This window comes from Delphinapterus leucas, chromosome 8 (assembly GCF_059928025.1).
Source record: "Delphinapterus leucas isolate spDelLeu-1000000601 "Yukka" chromosome 8, BTC_Dleu_Yukka2, whole genome shotgun sequence".
NCBI lineage: Eukaryota > Metazoa > Chordata > Mammalia > Artiodactyla > Monodontidae > Delphinapterus > Delphinapterus leucas.
This window is the reverse complement of record NC_143136.1, coordinates 14,300,425-14,319,793: the sequence shown is the minus strand read 5'-3', so window position 1 is coordinate 14,319,793 and position 19,369 is coordinate 14,300,425.

Genomic DNA, 19,369 nt, shown 5'->3' with positions numbered 1-19,369 from the left:
AGCTATCGTATATGAAATAAATAGAGAAGGAGCAAGAAGCCAAGTTGACTATGCAAACACCCAAATTACAAACTAACATTACAAAAAGAAACTTGGCCAGGACTTCCCTGGCGGCTCAGTGGTTAAGAATCCGCCTGCCAATGCAAGGACACAGGTTCGAGCCCTGGTCTGAGAGGATCCCATATGTCAGGGAGCAACTAGGCCCGTGCACCACAACTACTGAGCCTGCGCTCTAGAGCCCACAAGCCACAAGTACTAAGCCCATGTGCCACAACTACTGAAGCCCGTGCGACTAGAGCCCGTGCTCTGCAACAAGAGAAGCCACCGCAATGAGAAGTCCGCCCACCCCAACGAAGATTAGCCCCTGCTCACCACAGCTAGAGAAAGCACACGTGCAGCAACAAAGACCCAACGCAGCCAAAACAAATAAATTAATTAATTAAAAAAAAAGAAACTTGGCCAGCTTACCTAAGAGAGCACAGGGAGATAGCAGGTAATTGGGCTAAAATCAGAAAATAAAAGCCAGAAATGAGATGCAAGTTGCAAGACGCAAGCAAAGACTTGTACAAAGAAGTTTTTTAAACGTAAGGCACAAGAGACAATTACAGGGATGCTGGCCTTCAAATTACTTTTTAATAAAAGATTTTTTTAATCTCTTAAGTACTTATAACTGTACAGGAATTTAGTTTGCAAAGTTCCTAGCAGTCAATGATTGCAATAATGATAATAATAGTAATAATCATAATATTACCAACACGTCCCCAGCATGAAACATAAGCTCCAGACATGAAACCTTGTTTCCATTCATTTATTCCCTTAACAACAATTTTCATATCATTTTAGTGGAGATCTTAAATTAATAAATTCACATAAAGCATTAGATATTAATATTCTTATTGTTATCAATGTTTCAACTTGCTCAGCACGCATTCACCCTTTTGTAATTCAAGAATCCCTTTTCTCTTTTTGGAAACCACTTTCTTCCTACTCTGAATCCATGTGGGTTGGATAGGGTTGACCTCTGCTCCAAAGGTTCCTGAAGGTCTCCTGACCCCCACTAAGGCAGTCAGAGTGTCAGACTCCTCAGCTATGGTTGTGAACTCATGGATCGCCCATGACCGAAGCAGACCAGTGAAAACCCTAGTTGTGATATTTGCTGAAATGATCTCTTTCTAAGACATGGGGTACTGAGGAGCAGATAAGGCTGGAATAACCAGAGCCATCTTGGCCCCTACAAAGGCAGAACATGACAGAGTGAAAGCAACAAAAGGAAAACCAAAGGACAAAGTCTGAGTGCAGAGACATAGGTAGGATGAAACCACCCATTTCTATTTCTAGACTTCCTAGTTACATGACTCATCGATTCCTTTTTCTTGAATAACTTGGTGTGAATTGCATTTCTCTAGCTTGCAACCCAGAGTCCTAGCCAGAAGAAGTGTGTGCCGCGTGCGTGGTATGTGCTGGAGAAATGTCAGGGTCTAAGCTAGAAGAGGTCTCTGTCTTCATGGAGCTCAGAGTCTACTGAGGAAGGCTGGCATGAATAATTCATTGTGATGTATTGAGAGTAATAAGGGAGGAGTGCAGGTATCCAATGCCAAAGTTTAATAATTGGTACATCTCACCTGGTCTGAGAGATCAGAGAAGACTTCCCCAGTGAAGAGATACTTATTCTGAGATATGAAGGATGAAAAGGAGTTCATCTGGTTTAAACAGATGACATTGAAGAAACAAAATTCTTGTACATATACAAAACCCTTGAACAAAATTCTTACTCTGTCTATGATATAGAAGGAAACTGAGTTGACTAATAGAACAGGCAATATCAGAAATGCAAAGCCAAGGATACACATTACATAGAAATCAAGGAATCTATAGATTTTAAAATATGTGAGACATATTAATTTTTATGAACAATGGGAAATTATATACAAGGAGACAGCTAAGGAAATGTACATGTGTTCATGAATACACAGTGCTGAACATCATTCACTCTGAGAAAACGAACTATTGGGACAGATTAGATAGAACAAACGTGTTCTACCAAAGGGTTGAGGCATGAGGAGTTCTGAGGACTGAAAATTAGTTTTGTGGTCTTAGAAAAGTTATATAAACCTTTAGGCATCAAGTTTTTATTTAATCTAAAAGAAGACACAGTGGTAACTAGAAGATCCCTAAGAGCCTTTGCACTAATTAAATTGTGTGATGCATCTCCAGTCTAGTTTGTCAAAGCTTAATTTTGACATATTAAAGTATGATTCTGACACCTACCAAGGGCTCGCTTTCCTGAGTTCATATTTCACTAGGGCCTTTGTATTGATTATTCTCTGTTTGTAGGATTGTAACCTACCTCAAAAACTTGACTTTCAAAGAAAGATAGAAGCTAAGGCCCATGTTCCACATTGTAGAGCATAGGGTGTTAGCACAGAGTAATGCTTTTAAAAATCAAACAGACCTCTCAAGGCTATTCACAGACATGTGTCTAGATTGAGAAATGACTGAAAGTAACTTATGTGCATGACATACGAGTATAAAGTAATGTGTCAGGCTTCCAAATAAAAGTACCAAGTGGGCATGGTCTCTTTCAAAGAATTCCATTGGGAGATGAATCCTTGCTCTGAGACCTGTGCTCAGCCACTTTCGGAAACTACTTTCTTGAATTTCCTTTAGAGACATGCTTGCTCTTTTATTTATTATTTATTTATTTATTTAGGCTGCGTTGGGTCTTCGTTGCTGCGCGCGGGCTTTCTCTAGTTGCGGTGAGCAGGGGCTACTTTTCGTCGCGGTGCGCGGGCTTCTCATTGCAGTGGCTTCTCTTGTTGCAGAGCACAGGCTCTAGGCCTGCAGGCTTCAGTCGTTGCAGTGTGTGGGCTTAGTAGTTGTGCAACACGAACTTAGTTGCTCCGTGGAAAGTGGGATCTTCCCAGACCAGGGATCGAACCCATGTCCCCTGTATTGGCAGGCAGATTCTTAAACATTGTATCACCAGGGAAGTCCCCATGCTTGTTCTTTTGACTACCCTTAAGAGTGACAAAATTTGTCCTTTGGATGATTTTTGAAAACAATGAAAATGTACTTAGCTCCAAGCCAGGTGAATAAAGTGGGTAATCAAGCTGTAGAATTCCACTTTGATCTGAGACATAAAGCAGTGAGTTTTATCTCCCTGAGCACAAACTGACTGTAGGGCAATTTCAGCTAAGATCTAAAAAAAAAATTTTTTTTAACAATGACTATCTTGAAAATACGTGTCTCCTGCTAGGGTGACTACTCAAGTACATACTCTGGGCTGACAGAACATAGGTAATTTTTAAGTCACTTATTATACCAAATCGAATATACATAAAATTAAAATTGGGGGCCCTTCCAATAATACTCTGTGAATCCATGATTCCAAAGTATTTTGGAGTCTTTAACACAAACCAAGCCTGTGCATAACAGGCACTCAAAGAATAAGTATAATCTCTAATCTTAAAGTAGGGCAGCAGCAAATAAGTACTGGAGCCAGTCCTTGAGTTTACATTCCTATTGTAGGACCCCAGAGAGCACCTGGCAATAGACAGTAACAACAACATGAAAATTCAAGAGTATAGTGATGGGACTTTTGAGAAATTACATGCGATTTCTGATTAACATTTTGAAAAATTAAGGGGATCGAACTAAATATATGTTTTCCATATATTTATATATGGACAAGCTTCCTCAATTATATTTGGAGGAACACCTTTGCACAGGTCTCCAGCTTCATATGACTTCTGACCCCCAAACCAAAGTTCTGTAAGAACTTAAGAAACTTAGACTATTGTCTTTCCAACATGTTTGCTGCCACTAGTTGTAACTCTTTACAGTGAAATTAGTAATATTCAAATCCCACATTAGTTCACAATCTATTTTTACCTTTTGGAGAAAAGATACTTTGTCAAGTTAAGTCACTAAAAATTCAAAGAAATCTACCAGTTAATTTTTAACTCCATAATAAAAATAATAGTATCCTAGCCTTCCCAACTTACTTAGGCAAGACTCAATGTGAACAAAGAGTTTCCTGAGTGCTTTTAAATTTCCAAAATGTTTGGGTGGAAAAATTGGTAATATGCATTACAGTTTTTTTTGGAAATCTATGTGTATACTGAGGGAAATTATAAGATATACTAAGAAAAGGGAGAAGACAAAAGAGAACAGTTTAAGATGATCATACTTTACCATGAGCAGAAGTCTTCCCATAACACACTGCACACGTTTACTCTGCAAATATCTTTAATTTCCACTTAGGAGAATTTCAATGCCTTCAAATAGTATTCACTTTAGGTCAAAAGCCATCTAAAAATGTTTCTCTAAATTTATCTTTAGTTACTAATGTTGAAGCCAGCATTACTCTTAAGCAAATACGCTAAGTACCAATAAGTGGAAAAAAAGGTTTTGCTCCTGAGACAAGGAAAACACACTCTACTTCCTCCATTTTATAAAATGACCTAATTCAAAATCGTGACTGCATCAAGTCACCCAATTCATCCACCCAAAGCCTCCGTTAGAAGATCAGGGGTATGCCATCTCAGGGTGTAAATTCTATAAGGGAGCTTGTAATACTCTGCTCAAATGGAATTGATTTGAGCCAAAAAAGATTTTACGAGGCCAAACTGTTCATATTTTCTGGGTCAGCACAGTCCCATAGAGAGAGTATAGTGGTCCCAGAGGCATGGGCCAAGTTCTCCAAGAACCTAAATATGGTTTTTGGAAATGGTTCTCTTTCAGTTGAGATTTCTGCCATTCCAACTCCTTCCCACCCCTAAATTCATATAGAAAATAAAAAACATTTCTAGAACAAAGATTAAAGCTGAATTTGATACTTCCTTTTGTTGCTTGATATTATTTTACAGTTAAACATTAAAACAATCTTGCACATTTTCACAATTCTCATGTTTTCTCCATGTCTAATCGATTGACAAATACTAGTTGAGGCTCCTCTGTGGGCCTATGGAAAAGGGCTCTTGCCTTTGCTGGATTTGAGGTCTAGTTGGGCAGATAGGAGACCCATGGGAAAGAATAGCAAAAACGATAAATAAGGGCTCATTTGTGGGGTTCAGACTGCACGTTTTGGGGGAATTAAGATACTTGGGAGCTGTACTGTGTGCAGTGAACAAGGAAAATGGTCTAGGTAGTGGGCGACAGATAAACGTCATCCTGGTGAGACAGCGTGCTCAGACCCCATGTCTGTCACTTACTTGCAGATTGATGGTTAGGCTGCCTCACTTCTCTAAGCGTCCAGGTTCTCAGCTGTACAAAGGGGATGAAAATAGTAGCTCCTTTATGCGTTATTATGACAATGGCCAGAAGTGATACTTAGCGCAGTGCCTGGCATAAACAATAGCACAGAGCTATTACTTACTCAGGGAGTAAGACTCAGTCAAGAGTTTGATTGGTGGATTGGATTTTAATGTGAAGAAAGAGAGATTTGGAACAGGGAGGACGTGAGAACAAACCCAGAGGCAGAAGTGATGATACATTTTAGAGATAAACGCTACTGAAATGATCAAGCCTCTTACCGACTTACACTAAGAAAGTACAGTCTTACTTAAGGAATATTGTGTGTATTTAATTGCAGGAAGAATGTAGATTCCTACTCCTGCTTCTCTAGAGATTCTGATTCAGCAGGTCTATGGAGAAATCCAGGAATCTCTATGTTAAAACATATTACATGTGAGTATTTTGATCCGTTAGGGAGTACTCTATGCCAATAAATTGTAAGGCCTAGTATTCAGGACACTAACACGCTAGCTATTCTGTGATTCTATGGAAGCACATTTTAACACAAATTGTTGGATGATAATTAAATTTTTGTTTTTAATAAGTCAAGGCTGCATATTCTAGAGACAGAGTTTGGAATAGTTGAGAAGTAGATGGAAAGCACAGATAAAATCCCAGAATCATTGACAGTTACATTAAATAACACATCTTCATTTTACAGATAAGAAAACTGAGACCCAAAGGAATTAATGGCTTAGCATATTCACTAATAGTAACTATATCAGAGGCCTTGGTGAGAAAAAGCCTAGTCTTTCATTTTGTATAAGCAGTTTAAGGAATATAATATTGTTCAGTATGGGAAGGAAGTTGAACAATAGTAAGAAAGGCCATGAGCCTGCAGGTTTGCTAGAGAAGCAGCTTGCATGTAGATGCAGAGGCAAATCTATTAAAGTAAACAGAAATTGATTTCACTTGGACTCAATCAAAGGTGTATAAAAACATCTGGGCCTCAGTGGACAAAAAAGTGGCCTTGCCATGTATCTTGAGATGTACCAAAATCTGCAACCATAGCCCACTGTGAGAAAGTGTGTCACTTCATCAACCCCTCCCCAGATAAAGTTGAAACTGGACAGAATCTTATTTCCTAGGCATAATTAAAACTAAATTTAGCTGTCCCAATAACACAAGAAGGGACTTTAGCAATTCCATACATCTAAGTTAAAAACAAACTTTCGTAATACCGAACACTCCAGCCCGTAAGTCAAGTTTGCTTTGGGCATTTGTATTTGGTCTGTGATTTTGCTTGGAACATTTATTCATCAAAGATCAGAAATGGATTACAGATTCAAGTGTCTTACTTAGGTCCTAAAACTTAACTCCGTCTCTACCCACTTATGATCTATAACTACCTAAAATTGGAATGTCCTGTTAACTGCTTAATTTCTAAAATATGTACATGCCAGGGGAATACTTACTATAGTCTTCCAAATGCTGTCTTCTTTTAGGATATGGGGACCTTACTAGGCTTGCACCATAGTCTTACTCATCACTGGAATCTTTGTGGTGCTCTAGAGTAGCAAAGGCCGATTTAAGTTTCATTAAGTTTCACTCTTCTCTAAAATTGGACAAATTCATTCCAGATATATAAGCCAGAAACCCGAGGGTTATACTTGACATATAATAATTTCTCATGCCTTCGAACCAATTCATCACTGATATTCACCCCCTAAATCTTTCTAAAATCTATTTTCCTCTCATCGTCTCTAGATCATATTCTAATCCAAGCTGCCATAATCTCTGTGGAACTCTAGTCATTGATCTGCCCTCCTCCATTCCAACTCCTCTCTGATCCATTTCCGCCCTGAAGCCAGTTATCTTTTCAAAGTGAAAGTACATTTAGGACACCTCAACCTCCTTGCTTAAAACCAGCCAACGGCTTCCCGTTCCACATCCAGCCCAGGTCAACCTTCCTAATTGCATGCATCCCTGCCCCTTGCTCTCTGCTCGCCGGTCACATTGGCTTCTTCCATCCAGTTCGTCTTATTACAGGGCTTTTGCCCTTGCTGCTCTCTGGAATGTTCTCTGCCTGCCTGTCCTCTTTATATAGATCCCATTTTTCAGAGGGCAGTTAAAACATCACCTCTTGAGGAAGTCTAACTACCCTGCCCTCAATTAAGCTCACTAATTTTATTAATAAACATATGTGTATGTGTGTGTGTGTGTATGTATTTATTTTTTTATCACATTAGCCTATGATAAATATATAATCAAGGTTTTAAAATAGTTTAATTTATCTACATCTAGTAAGACGCTAAAGTTTTGGGGCATTTGTATATACCAATACCCATGGTGCCTCCTAGATGGTAAACCTAACTAATCACTACCTGTCAAATCAAGGTTCTTATGTCTTGGCAGTAATTAGGTCTCAGTGAATAAGTGTTTCTTTGGAGATAGAAGAAAGAAGGGATTATTTTGGAAGGAGGGGACTTTAGGAAAGAGCAGGTTTTTAAGGGAAAGGATTTTGCAATACCAGAAGGAGTGAGAGTTTCTGAGAAGCACTTCTACGAGTTGGTGATACTTCCTAGGGCATGAAATAGGTGCTGGGCCACGGAAAATCTCCCCTGTGCTGCCAGCCTGGGTTGCCAGGGGCCAAGCTGTGATGTCAGGACTTGTCGTTACGCCTGCAATCCTCAGCTTCCTATCTTAACTGAGTCCCTCTAGCCTTCCCCAGCTCGTCTTCTTCAGCCTGGTGTTCATTCCACCCCTCCTCTCCCTCTAGAAGGAGAAGGGAAGAAAAGAAAGAAAAACATCAAAGAAAAAATGATATCAAAGAAAAAGATATATCTCTGACAGTCTTTATCAGTGGGGAGAAGAGGTTTAACTCTCCCTGTTACCAGCTTTTACTTCCTCTGTGGATTTACCTTTCCTTTCTTATATTTACCTAATATTTAAGCCTCCCTTTTCCAAGGACCACATTCCTCTTGAACCTACTCCCTCCTTTCACTAGTTCCCAGCCCCAGCTATGCACCAAAATGGCCTGATGTGTTTCCAGAAATACCAATATCTAATCCAGCATGTCTGTGGTGGGAGGGGGCAGGTAGAGCTCTGTGCTTCTTAAAGTATCCTGGAGTCTAACCTCATCTAGGGCTGAGAATTAACTGTTACGGTATATCAAGAATCTCTTGAGTATTTTATAGCCAAAATGGAGAAAAGGCTGGCAGAATAGAAAGGAGTAGAAGGAGAGAGCAGAATTGGCATTGGAGGAAAATAACAAACAGGAAGGAGAAAAGCTAAGAAGGCTCCATTTAGACCCCTAGAAAGATTCAGACACGTAAAGGGCTTCAGCCTGTGTGAGGCCAGGGACAGCACCTTGTTTAAGCCACACAAGCATGGCCAGGCCTGGAGCCCAGATCTCCTGAACCCTAGTCCACTGCTTTTTACCTAGAGGGCTTTGAAGGGCAAACCAAGCTTGAATCAGATTCCAGCTCCAGTGGTGGTCAGAGGAGGGAGGGATTGGGAGGGAGTTGGTCCTAAATTGGGAGCTTGGACTCTGGAAGCCCAGACGGTTCTGGTCCCTCCTATTGGTCTGCTCTTGGAGCCGGGGTCACAGGTGGACCACTGAGTCAGAGGGATCTGCTGAGCCTGCAGGGTTATGGGTCTCAGTGCCTGGGCCCGGAAGCAGATGGGGCCATGGCAGCTGTGTCCCTAGTGTGAGCAGTCATACTGACCAAAGCTCAAGACTGCAGTGGACAGTGCCTTCCCTACAAGGCTGGGCTCCTGCAGCCACCACGGCCTGAACCAGCCTGCACAAACCAGCCAAGACTCCCGGGAGACCCCTATGGGGGACTGATGAACTTGAAGAACATGAGCAGGAATGTGAAGCAAACTGAAAAGCCTTGAAAAAATTATCTGCTAATAGGTTAACTGAGTATTAGAATATGTTGTAGCAAGTATGCCTTGCCTTAGTTCTGCAGTCTGAAGGCAAAGTATGGTTGATGGGTTAAAGTCTGAAAACCGTTTTCCTTAAACGGCATTTAAAATCTATAAACATAATAAAAATCTAAATGATTTCAATTTAAAGGAAACAAATCTTGACTTTCCATTGGCAGACTGTGTATGTTGAGATGGTTTCCATTAAAGGTATTGGATTTCTATTAACCCATTCACATGATCGTCTCCTGTCCCCTTGTGGCCAAATGTGGACACTTGCGAGCCAGTTGCCCCGGGTAGAGCCTCACAGTGCAAAACAGAGCAGGTGCGGATGAAAGTGAGTGCCTCCATCTCATGAGGATAATTCCCAATCTAGGCAATGTATGCCCAAGAGAATTCCATTATTTTATGAACTTACAATTAGTCTAAGCTTGTCTGCAGAGGCACATAGCCGTTGAGATGACCTTTAAAGTCCAGGAAAGGAAATTTGAGGGGATGGCGCCCCCTGCTGCTCAATTTTATCATCACCAGAATTTAATAGCTGAGAGCCAAAGGAATGATTAATATGAGATGTTCGTGTAAATGTGGGTATGGTCAATACGAGATATTCATGCGAGATTGCGACTCCTCCCAGCAGGCCCTCTGACAGTTCCAGAGCTTCACCTCACTCTTCTTTAATAACTGGTCTGTAAATGGTTCATCTTTAGGCGGTTTCCACCTCCCTTCTTTTCTCTAACCCAAGCACCAAGAGTACTTAAGAGTAAGAATAAAATCATGTGATACCTTTGGGGTCCAATCTCGCACTACACCTATTCTTCCATTCTTCAAGGCCAACACAAATGCCATCATTTGTTATCCTTTATTTATAGATTATCTTCTTTTTCCCTAATTTACTTTTCAGAGAACTCTCCCACTTTCAAAAATGAATTTCCACCACTACCGTGGAAATCTCTAGTCTAGATCTAGACCAACAAAGACTTTCTTATTCAATGCGGGGGGGGGTAGCCAAATAAAAATACACATTTGTTGAGTTCTTGAAATGTTCCAATAACACATCACATCTTAGTTATCCAAATCCTATGGAAAACCTCACCATTGTTTGCTTCACAGCAAAGGCCAGCTTCACCCTCAGGGTGCCCTCCTCTTTGGTTGGTCCCTCTTCTCCAGGATAAGTGTTTTGTAGTGTCTGCTGGCTGCCTAAGGACCCCAATGAGGACGCCCACCTTCTCCTGTCTTTCGTGAGCCCATATGTGCTGCGCTCACTGTTTGTTCCTCTGATAACCACTCCCACCAGATTTACAATCATCCACAGTGGTTCCAGTCTCCTTTCTTATGTAATATAAAAATTTGTCACATAATACCCCAAAGGAATCAAACTGTGCAAAATCTTCCTTTTTCCCAGATAAGTAGACTTAACTTAAGGAAAGGACATTAATGGTGTGAAATTCAAGTAAGAACTAGACTATTTGAGCACAGATCCTCTCACACGTTAACCAGTCCACTCACATGAAATTTGAGTGAGCTTTGTAAAATTTTTCAGGTATTTCAGCATCTCCACCATGATATTTGAAGCCTCTTTCTCTGCTTTTGGGTATCCGCTGTTATGAGTGGCCAGAGACCTCTGAACTTCTTCAATGTACTCTAAGAATGTAAAATAATGATAATAATAATAAGCCAGTGCATTTAGTGTGGTTTAATTGTATTAATCTAAAGGATGTAATTCTTTTAAGCTTACAATTTTCTCTTTTTTATAATATGGCAAGTCTAAGAAACTGTAAACTAAATGATTTTTCCAGGATGCCGAGAAATCACTAGCAAACAGAGACTTATTCACCATTTTCTGCAAATCTTGATTTATTCATCAACTGGAACACGGCTTTACTCTCTAAAAGAAGCAGGAAGAGAAATACCTCAGCCTTCAGAGTTATTGGACTAAATAAGACTATATCAAAGTAACGGAAACTCGAACTGGAATGGTGACTGAATACTTACCTTTAAAAAGTTCAAACATTAGAGCAAATTTTACCTAGAATGTATCTCTGGGTTTGTTTGCTTGTTTGCTCGTTTGTTTTTGTTGTTCCATTTGGCTTTGTTTGGCAAGAAAAACTCAACTGAGTAAAATTTTTATACCTTACTCATTTTAACAGGAACATGTATGGAGAGGCCCAAATTGCCAATCAAGAGTATTTATCCACATGGAAAATCCTAAGGATGTTAATTATAAATGGTTTATCACCAAGTCAGATGTTGAAAGGAGGGTTGAAAGGCAACTTTGAAAACGGACATTTCGTTCCTCCAAAAATAAGAGCTTTTCTTTTACTTCTTTGGAAATAGCTAAATCTTGGATTCTTTCACTATCAAATCAACAGCTGAGACTTTTCTTATGATTGCCCCCCATCAAGAAGCTATAACTAATCATATCTGCAAGTATAGATAAGGACTAGATCCGGATTCTCCGTGGAACGCATCTTGTGAGGATGGATATAAACCCAACTCAAGCTGTGGTGACCCCGGATGTTATTGGTCTACTTGTTAAGGTAATTTGCTCATTTCCAGAAACCTTGTACAATTACTAAGTGCACACCTACTATAAAAATTAACTTGCACTTGGAGCTGTGTGCCGCTGTCCAAGGCTGCAGCGAACAGGTTGGGATGTTTTATTCTCAACCACACTGCAAGGGATCCTGGTAAGAACCGCCAAATGCCACCCAGGTATTGTCGATGAGTTTCCTGTCCTCTGCTACTACCATTCGGATATTGACAATGTCTGCTGCTGTTCTCCTGCCGCTAAGGCAGTAAAGGCCGGAAGTGCTCAGATTTCTACAAATAAAGAACAAACACACTCTGTTTATGAAAACAAAACAGACCAATAAGCTGCCTAAGCTCGGCTTGATTCTAAAACAAAAATGCGTATTTTTAAAAGCATGCTGATACCAGCCCCGACTTGAAAATTTAATTAGGGTAATCTGGATGACAGCGAGACATAAATGCAGGACCTAGCAATAATCAGTATCATTTCTGAAGTCTCATTTTCATTATGTCACTTCCTCTTGTCACCACTGTGAAGGATTTCAAGTGCCTGTCTCATCCATATGGTGACATTTTCTCATACGCTGAACTGAACCATAGCCATCAAATTACCTCCCTGACTCAGAGAATAGCCCATCTGTGAAAGGGCTAAATTATCAGTGCTTTAACTCTTTCCGAGGAATTAAGAACTCAAAATTAATGGTACTTGATGCTATTTTTCATTCTTTCTGATTTGCCTGCTACATCAGACAAAACTGTATTAGAATCTAAGTTTCTTCAGTCAAAAGAAAACTACGGATGTGACAAAGCAGGCTTTCTCTTGTGCCATGTGTGGAAGTATTGAGTGGTAGGACCTTTCTGGAAGCAATCTGTCCTCATATAACAAGGGCTTTAAAACGCAAAAAAACATAGCTTGGCTCAGGAATTTCACTGCTGGAAAGTCATCACAGAACTTGTTAATTTTCCCCTAATATCCATGCTCTCTGTCATCTTTAGGTAATAAAACCCCTACATTTAAGCTGGGGACAGAGCTGCCCAGAATAAGCAATCCATATCCTAGTCACCCGTGCAGCCAAACATGGACTTACTGATTGAGGTCAAGCTAAGAGAATGTAATTGGAAATACCGTGTGCAGGCTTCCAGGAAATGTCCTTAAAAGACAGCTGATACAAGCCTATTCTCTCTCCTTTTGTGTGGCTTGGAAAATGGATGGCAGGGCTATATCCCAGATCATGAGATGAGGTCCTCATGCTATTGGTCAGATCAGAAAACTGGAAGTGGACTGGGTCCCACACAACTGTGGAGTTACCATGTCACTCTAGAAACTCAAAGTCCTTTCTTTTTCTTGTCACGTCTCTAAAAATGTATTGTTTTTGTGTTAGATGTTTTATACGCCTAAGTTCTAACAATTGCTTTGAGTAACTCATCTCTTGGTATGCCCATGTGTATGCACAGCGCACACGCTAATAAACTTCTCTTTACTGTTCTCTTACTGATCTATCTTTCGTCAGTCTAATGTTACAGGACCCGGCTGGAGAACCCAGGAGGGTAGAAGGAAAAAAGAATATTTTCCTCTCCTACACTGGAATGTTACCTCAGCACCCAAAGCTAAGTGACTTAGAATCCAATATCACTTTTTTTGAGTCACAGCTAGGAGGAGGTTGGTGGAACCTTAAGTAATTATTGGTCCGTTATGATAAACTGTCCTAAGAATTATGCCTCATATAATAAAGGTATCACTTCAGTGGCACTAATCACATTCTCAGGGTTGTAAAAAGCAATCCGTACTTCTTATTTAAATGGGAATAAAAGACTTTGACACTAGATTGGATTTTTTCATTACCTGTGGAGGCGCTTTTTAAATTCCATTCTATTTGCTTGACTTCTTGCAATGAACAGTTTATAATTATAAGCAACTAAGCTAAAGATATATCTTTCAACTGACAAAAACAAAAACTCAGGGAGCAAAAATAGGCCTCGTATTCTTGCTTCTTGCTCTGCCACTGCAGGCTGAATCTTGTGAGACATCGGTTACCACTGACGAGTTATTTTAACAAAAGGGTCACCCTTGTTTCCATGGAGATAATAATTTTCACGGTTTAAAACTCCATTGGAGTAGGACAAAAATTAACAGGTATATCATTTTGCTTAAACGTGTTCAGGAAAATCTAAAATTTCAACAGAGAGTTATAGTGCATGGAGAGTACATTTTATTCAGAAGAAACTTCATGTGAACCTTTTTATCAAGGAAACCACCCTAGGGGGGCTTCCCTGGTGGCGCAGTGGTTAAGAATCCGCCTGCCAGGGCAGAGGACACAGGTTCAAGCCCTGGTCCAGGAAGATGCCACATGCCACGGAGCAACTAAGCCTGTGTGCCACAACTACCGAGCCTGCGCTCTAGGGCCTGTGCTCCGCAACAAGAGAGGCCGCGAAAGTGAGAGGCCTGCGCACCCGTGATGAAGAGTGGCCCCCACGTGCCACAACTAGAGAAAGCCCTCACACAGAAACGAAGATCCAACACAGCCAAAAAAATAAATTAATTTTTAAAAAAAGAAAAAAAAGAAAACCACCCTAACCCCATTCCCTACCTGCAGTTTTTCTTTTTTATAATTTGAATTTTCATGTATTCAGCTTCCTAAAAGATGAGCATATTAAGAGTTTAAATTGCATGAAAGAGAGAGAGAATAACAGCAGCAACAAGAACAATCACAGAAAGGAAACCCTAAAACTTACTCCACTGGTTGGCTGTGTCCATAAAATCAGTGTAAGCAGAGGGCCTCCAGTCTCTTGGCAAATGTAACCCAGGTAACAGTCAGTAACATGTCTACACTGACGACTATCTCCTCTTCAGTCATTAGAAACATTGGGCTCCAGGTTCATAGAAGTCACCAAAAACAAAATAGCTCTGCAAAAAGAAAACAGTCTTTTAGGCCGTTAACTCCCCAAGGCCTGTGATTTGTTTGCGGCTCCTGACAAGCGAGCGGCAGCACAATTTGTCAGAACAAAGATTTGGGTTATGGGTCCTGAGATCCCATCTAAATCAGTGATATTGTACAAACTGCTATGCATACACATCAGACAAATTTGGTTTTTTATTTAAGATTTTTCCAACCTGTACTACAGTACAGAGAATAGGATAACAAATCCCCACGTGGGGACTTCCCTGATGGTCCAGTGGCCAAGACGCCGCGCTCCCAACGCTGGGGGCCTGGGTTCGATCCCTGGTCGGGAACTAGATCCCACATGCCGCAATTAAGAGTTTGCGTGCCACAACTAAATATCCCGCATGCAGCAACGAAGATCCCGTGTGCCACGACTGAGACCCGGTGCAGCAAAAATAGATAGATAGATAGATAGATACTTCTTAAAAATCCCCATGTGAACATCACGCAGTCTGGTAGGCTGAATAATAGCCCCCAAAGACACCAAGCTCCTTAATCCATGGAAGCCATGAATGTTTGTTTATATGAGAAAAGGGTCTTTTCAGATGTGATTAAATTAAGGATCTTGCCATGGCATGGCTATCCTGGATTATCCAGGTAAGCCCTATTGTATAATCACAAACATCCTTAGAATAGGGAGGAAGAGGGAGATTTGATTTCAGACAAAAGAGAAGACCCTGGGATGGAAGCCGAGAGAAGCAGATGCTATGCTTCTGGCTTTGAAGACGGAGGAGTAGGACCTGAACCAAGGAATAAAAGAAATGCCACTCAAAACACTGGAAAAGGCAAAGGAAGAAATGGATTCTCCCCTAGAATCTCTAGAGGAAGCATGCCCTGCAAACACTTGATTTCAGCTCAGTGGAACTATTGGGACTTCCGATTTCTGGAACTAATTACAGTGTAGAAGAATCAATGTGTGCTGTTTGAAGCCAAGTTTCTGGTAACTTATTGCAGCAGCCACAGGAAACGAATACTACAGCTTCAACAATTATCAGTACACATCAAATCTTGGCCCCTCATTCACACACACACACACACACACGCATACGCGCGCACACACACACACACACACACACACACTCTCCCTTCCATCACCATTAGATCACTTTGAAGCAAATCACATATATAATAATGGTTTATCCATAAATACTTCATTTTGTTTGCCTAAAAGATATGGACTCAAAAAAATAAGCATAATATTTTAACCTAACTAAAAATAATTAACAAGAAGTTTTTTTAATTAATTAATTTATTTATTTTTTATTTTTGGCTGCATTGGGTCTTCGTTGCTCCGCGCAGGCTTTGTCTACTTGCGGCGAGCGGTGGCTACTCTTCGTTGCAGTGCACGGGCTTCTCATTGCAGTGGCTTCTCTTGTTGCGGAGCACAGGCTCTAGGAGCACAGGCTTCAGTAGTTGTGGCACGCAGGCTCACTAGTTGTGGCTCACAGGCTCTAGAGTGCAGGCTCAGTAGTTGTGGTGCACGGGCTTAGTTGCTCTGCAGCATGTGGGATCTTCCTGGACCAGGGCTCAAACCTGTGTCCCTTGCATTGGCAGGTGGATTCTTAACCACTGCGCCACCAGGGAAGCCCAACAAAAATTTCTTAATATAAATATCCTTTCAGGTTTCAAATTTCCGAAATAGTTCCTAATTGTTTTTTATACTTGGAACATCTTATTGGTTTGTTTATTTCAGGATTCAAGTAAACTCCATACATTGCATTTAGTTGATGTCTCTCTTATTTTTTAGTTTTCGCTATGCTGTCCAATGTGGTAGCCCTTTGCCACATGTGGCTATTTAAATTTAATAAATTGTTTATAAATTAAACAATATTTAAAATCAGCTCCTCGGTCTCATTAGCTGTACTTCAAGTGCTCGATTCTAACATGTGGCTAGTAGTTACCTAACTGGATGGCACAGATATAGAGAATATTTTCATCATCTCAGAAAGTTTTATAGGTTCTCCCTTTTCCTTCCTCCCTTCCTCCCTTCTTTCCTTCCTTCCTTCTTTCTTTGTTTCTGTCCATCCGTCTTTCATTTCTTTTTGTCCAGTAGAATTTCTTATATTCTGAATTTTGCTGATAGTATCCCCATGATGTCATTTAACACATCTCTCTCCCTCTTATGTTTTTGTAAACTAGTAGTTATATTTCGGGGTTTAATCATTTTTTTTTGCAAGAATACTTCACAAGTGAAGTTGTGAATTTCCTATTGTATCACATTAAGGTACAAAATGTCTGATGATTTTTTAAGATTAATCAGATTAAAATTAGTTGTTTCAGCAGCCACTGATCATTGTTTGCTTATAACCAATTTTTTTAAGGAAATGCAAAATTGTAGTACTCTAAATTTCACCTTATTTCCTTTGTTTATTTATCAATTTTATCTATTATGTAGAACATAGAGCTTTTCATTATCAAATATTTGCTTATCTGAGGTGTAATTCATAAAGAAAATGTAGGAAGATAGTTTGTTTTCACTTATTTAGAATTTTGTTTTTTGAATTATCAATTGATTCTTCAGCACCTTCCAAAGGATACCAATGTCAACGAGCTGGGTTGTTTTTTGTTTGTTTGGTTGGTTTTGGTTTTGTTTTTTTGAGTGAGGAGGGGAGTATTATCATGAACTCATGAATTCTCATATATTTGATGTGTTTCAATCCGTTTCAGGATGTTTTGTTTTATTTTGTTTTGTTTTTACACTCAAATCATCTGATTTTTGGCAAGTAAGAACCCCTTCAAGCTGGATTTTGAATCCTTCTGACATATCCCCAATAATCTTTGATAGCTTCCTTGCTTTTCATTATAAAAAGATGCCCAAGTTCATCTAATCCAGATCTGGAATTAGTCATACCTCTAAGGACCCCTGAGTCCTGTTAGTGAGATATAACGTTAGAAATCATAATCTAGGAGGTCAGGGTGCTTATTTGTACTAGGCTCTGTAGCAGAGAAGAACAAACCTGACTCCATATTGGGTCTATTCCTTTAGCTCTAACCCCTGTGCTCTGCTGCCTGTGCTTAGTCATGGAGCTCTGTACCTTTTGTAAGAGAATGTTGACTACACCTTGAAATAGCCCAGTCTCAAGGCTCTAACCTTTAAAAGTATAACACTTTTCCATTCATACAGAGATAAAAAGTTGCAGAACACAGAGTAACATTTGTCTTGTTGGAAGCATATAGGAACATTGTGACCAGACCTACCTGGACAGCTGCAAGAAAAAAGGATTCCAGCACCAAGAAGCCTGCAACAACCAGCCACACTCCCTCCCCTTTTGGTATAAAAGAAGCCTGAATTCTAACTCAGGTAAGATGGTTCTTTGGGACACTAGTCCACCATCTTCTTGGTCTGCTGGCTTTCCAAATAAAGTCACTATCCCTTGCCCCAACAATTCGTCTCTTGATTTATTGGCCTATCATGCAGGGAGTAGTACGAGCTTGGACTCGGTAACAGCTTTGCATAGTTTCTATTTTTAAAATATAGAAGAAAATATATCATAAGCTCAAGCTAATATTCCCATTGCAGAGTTTTTGTTTGATTTTATATTTGTAGCTATTTTCTCTCTGAAAGTTTTGTTTCCTGAAAACATTAACATATTAATTTGCTCTATCCCAATAATATATATTATATACACACCATAGTAAGACTAATGATATGATTATTGAAACTTTTATTTCTTTACAGTTGTCTGTGTATGTATCCTTAGGATTTATCTGATAAAACCTATAAGGTCAAACTACTGTGCTTTCAGTTCAAATGAGTGATTATGTAATATTCTAAAGCAATTATTCTCAGTGTTCCCTTAAGATTTAGTAAATAAAGGGAATGAGTCAAGCATTTATGCTCTTTCTGATACAAACTGTGTCACCATCTTTATGTAACCAAACAATAAATGATTATAGAAGTATTCCAGGTAATAAATGCAGAAGAAGAGAATTAGAATATTATTTTACAACCCCCAGTGAATTAATAGGTCTAAGCATTGGATATCAACAACTTTGACCATCTTTTTATTTTTTTTTAGTATTTATTTATTTATTTATTTATTTATTTTTATTTTTGGCTAAGTAAGGTCTTTGTTGCGACATACGGGATCTTTCGTTGTGGCACGTGGGCTTCTCTCTAGTTGTGGCATGCGGGCTCGGTAGTTGCCCGGTGACATGTGGGATTTTAGCTCCCTGACCAGGGATTGAACCCGTGTCCCCTGCATTGGAAGGTGGGTTCTTAACCACTGGACCACCAGGGAAGTCCCCAACTTCAACCATCTTAAAAAGAGACACTCAGCTATTACATATCTCTTCATGGAAGACAATGCATGCTACCACCTATAAAGTAGTCTTGCCACCACCAACATCTTCTCCAAAATAAGAACCTGAATATGATAAATATCCTAGATGCAACTACCAATTTTTTTATCTATAGAAATATAGATACCAGAGGAACCTGTTGAACTATGACACAAGGAAGCAATCTGCAAAATCCAAACTGTGGAACACTCCACAAGATAAATGGTTCAGCGTCTTCAAAAATCAAATTGCAAGAAAGAGGGAGAGAGAGAGAGAGAGAGATGAGGGAGCTGGAGCCTATAGATTAAAAGAGACTTAAAATATACAGCAACCCATCAAAATATGTGGATTTATTTGAATCCTGAGTTAAAATTTTTGTATCATTTATGATGTAACTGGAAAATTTAATGCTGACCAAGTGGTTAGCTCAATCTTAACCTTATCCCTTCCCT